Source organism: Limulus polyphemus, unplaced genomic scaffold (genome assembly GCF_000517525.1).
Source record: "Limulus polyphemus unplaced genomic scaffold, Limulus_polyphemus-2.1.2 Scaffold5973, whole genome shotgun sequence".
NCBI lineage: Eukaryota > Metazoa > Arthropoda > Merostomata > Xiphosura > Limulidae > Limulus > Limulus polyphemus.
In genome coordinates, this window is record NW_013671583.1 from 54,876 (window position 1) to 59,052 (window position 4,177).

The window sequence follows — 4,177 nt, forward strand, 5'->3', positions numbered from 1 at the left end:
AATGAATTGTTTCATCATTTGGGTACCCTAACTGTTAATGAAATTTTTTATTCTAGACCTTAGGGTTTAATGAATTGTTTCATTATTTGTGGTACCCTAAATGTTAACAACATTTTTTATTCTGGACCTTTCAAAACTTATATTTTACTCAACACTAACATAGGTTATGCTGAGTCAATTGTTTTCAAAAGAGTGGTCGTTGATTCAGTACAAATCACATTATTAACACAGTCAATACAAAATATAAACAACTTTCTTTATCATAAAAGTATTGTTTGTTTGTTTTGAATTTCGCGCAAAGCTACACGAGGGCTATCTGCGCTAATCATTCCTAATTTAGTAGTGAAAGACTAGAAGGAAGGTAGCTAGTCATCACCACCCACCGCCAACTCTTGGGCTACTATTTTACCAACAAATAGTGGGATTGACCTCACATTATAACGCCCTCACGGCTGAAAGGGCGAGCATGTTTGGTGGAACGGGGATTCGAACCCGCGACTCTCAGATTGCGAGCGCCCTAACCACCTGGTCATGCTGGGCTATAAAAGTATTGTCTAAGAGAAGCTCAGAGAATCCATGAGTTGCGACCTTTTAGTGCAACCCCTCCCCCTAAAATAAATATAATGCTCAGACCTATGGGGGCGTTATAAAAGGGATGGTCAAATCCCACTATTCGATCAGAATAGCCCACGAGTTGGCGGTGGTTGATGTTGACTAGCTGCTGTTTCTCTAGTCTATCACTTCAAACTTAGGGACGGCTAGCGTAGGTATCCCTCGAGTAACAAAGTCAACAAACAATAGCAAAAATGTGGATAATCCAACACAAACTTAAAGCTTTTACACTCATAATTTTAATCATTTTAACCAAAAGCAGTGCTGTATCAATATAGCCGCTACAGGATATCTTTATCCATAACTTTATCTTACACAAGTTTAAGTACGAGTCTAAAATATATTTATGATTTACATAACTGGATGTATATGGTTTATTATTTTCGTAAAGCCTCCTTTAAAGACTGAGCGTTTGGCAGACACACTTTAGCACGAACGGTATTTTCAGGTAAAAACAAACAAACTGATTTCCCGACAAGTATAAGACTGGCGGATCAGCAAATGACTACAGATTCGTTCAAAAATTAACAGAGAGCTTCTGATCAGATAATTTAACTCCTAGTGTGTGTAAAATACTGGGACTGGACAAAGTTGGTAAAAATGAAAAAAAAAAGTATATTATTGAAAAAACAAAAGGAAAACGCAGTGTACGTACCTGCGCTCCCAGAAAGACAGTCGCTTCTACTAGGCTGTGCTTAGTCCCACAGGTTTCTTTCTCTTGGAATAGACTTCTGTCGAACTAAACACAATAATCGTAAAACTGAATAAAGCAATTGCGCCGTCATACAATAAATAAACTATCTTTCTCATCCAGTCGACAGCATCACCTCATGACCTTTGTTCCTTCATAGCATTGGTCAGCTTTTACGCTCAGTCAACGTCATAATTCTCCAACAAATGAAATACTGTGTCAATTCTTTTAACTCGACTTCTGTTTGTTACTTCAGTATGCTTTCTGTTAGAATACAGAAACAAAGTAATTAGATTTTCTGGACCACGTGCTGCCGACGGAAGCTAAATAACCAAAACGTTGTACAAATTTTCATATAATTAAATCATGTAGAAAACATATTATATGCATGCTTATCACACACGGTTATCTTAAATACGTTAATGGTTTAAAACAAGCAGAGCTTGTTCATTTGCACGAGAGGTCATATTTTTAAAGTTTTATGATTAACGAAGTTTATTTTTAACTGCAATGTTTCACAGTTTCTCCTCTTTTCATATTATCTACTATAAACATGATTTTACGAATTAATACAACACCTACAGATTAGGCGAAACTTGTTTGGTCGCGCCAATCCCGATTATGCATAACTTTCTTTATCCCAGCCTTATATAATTTAGCATAAACCTAATCATTTCACCATGTAAAGTTATCATTTCATCCAACATTAACACAAGTTATACAGAGTCAATTGTTTGCCACTATGTGGTCGTTGACTCAGTTATAAATCCCATAATTAACATAGTCAACACGGAACATAAGTAACTTTCTTCATCATAACCGCATACACTCCAACAAAAACCTAAGTATTGAATCTTTAACCCTAAGTTTATTCAACTCCACCAAAACTTATGCTGGGAGAATCGTTTCCAATTGTGTAGTTGTTGCTGACTCGGTGTAGATCACGCAGTTAATATAATCGTTGTACGATATAACTTTCATACTCATACTTAATCATTTAATCAATCAAGTTATGAAACATTTTGTGCTACCTATAAATGACATTAAGGTACATACCTTTTTAAAGGACAAATTAAGCAAACTAACCAACTAAAATCAATTTACAAACTATGGTTTCAGCGTACAAGATAGGGATGGAAGTAAACATATCACTTGATCTGGCTAATGATCACATAGCAGACTAAGCTATCTCGACTTTACATGGGGAATAAAATCCCTACATTACTGGCTCCCCACTTTGTCTATTGAAATCTTGGTGAACCCCTGCTTTTATAATTATACCTTTCCTCTAGTTAATTTTAGAATAGTATTTTACAGTAAAGTAACATTTTACGATTGCAAATTATGGCTATTTGTTTTGCCAGTGAGGAAACTAGTAGTGTAGGGATTTTATTCTTCACGTAAATCGAGACGGCTGATTCTGCTATGTGATCATTAGCCAGATCAAGTGGTATGTCTACTTCCATCCCTATTTTGTTTGGTTCCTTTTTCAAGTTCAGTAGCCAGCAGTATATAGTTTTTATATTTAGCGATACATTTTTTTTCTTTACACTTGGAGTACTTGGGTTAGTAGGTTATAGAGTGTATTCTAAAGCTTTATAAATTATGCATATAATAATAATAAAATAGGTAGTCAAAGACCGTGAATACTTTTTTTGCTCTATCAAATGATGATAAAATTATAGTTACTGCTGGAACTAGGTAGGTGCTAAGCCTGTTGAAGAAAAATAATGTTGAACAAAAATAAGAAATTTGGTTTTAACTATTCTCTGGGTTTCGACTTCGGGACGCTCTGGATAGTTGAAAAGCGGCATATACAACGGAGCTAGAGCGACTCTACCAGATAGCTCTTCATTATGTAGTTTCTGATGATCTGTAGAGAAGAAAATTCAGATGATTTTTGTATTGCTTTCATACGGGCGTCTGTGTTATCCTTACATAGAGAGTGTATATCATTTTCAAAAGTACACTGTGCAAAAAACGCGACATCTACGGGATTATTTTTTATTTACGATTTCCTATACCTTGTCTTCATATTTTGTTCTGTTGAAAAACGTTATCAATAATATATTCATTTAAAAGTCTATATCATTGTTTGTGAGTCTGTTTGTATTTTTATGCATTTCAGTTGTCTCAATAACATTTCATTGGTGAAAATATTTTGCCTCTGCAATGAGTTTTCCTTCATTGAATTTGATTTTGATATCAGTTTGGTATACATGTGCAACGATGACTGATGTTTCCACTCGAAACGTCGAAAATGATTTTCATGTTATTCTGTTCTCACACTCAGAGACCGTTGCATGAGTATTGGATCGAATATATTCCTTGCTTTTGAAAATTATTTATGAGGTCTTTTGTTTTTATTTATTTGACTTGAAATTTCCGGATAATAAAGTAAACATATGAATGGGTTTAATTTTGTGTTATCTACATTCTTTCCTTCGATTTGTTTATTACACTCATTTCTGATTTTGTAGAACAAACTGTTAATTATATTGGTATCAAATCCCTGTGATGCGGCATCATTTTTTTAAGTAGTTAATTTCTTGTTTGATTCCTTTTTTGGACTGAGCAGATATTCAACATACGCCAAATTATAGTTTTGTAAACATATTTTTTGGGGGAGAGGTTTAAGTACAGTTTGATCTTTTGCTGGGAATAGACTAACACTGTTTGGTTTACTATAAACTTCTGTTCGTATTGTATTATTAGAATTTATTGTGATTAAAACGTTTAGAAAAGTAATTTTATTGTCACTTTCGGCTTCGTAAGTGAACTGTATGGAGGAATCAAAGATATCTATGATGTCATGAAAATTTCTTAATCATCAGCCATCTTTGGGTATAACAGTGAAAGTGTAATCTACATAAT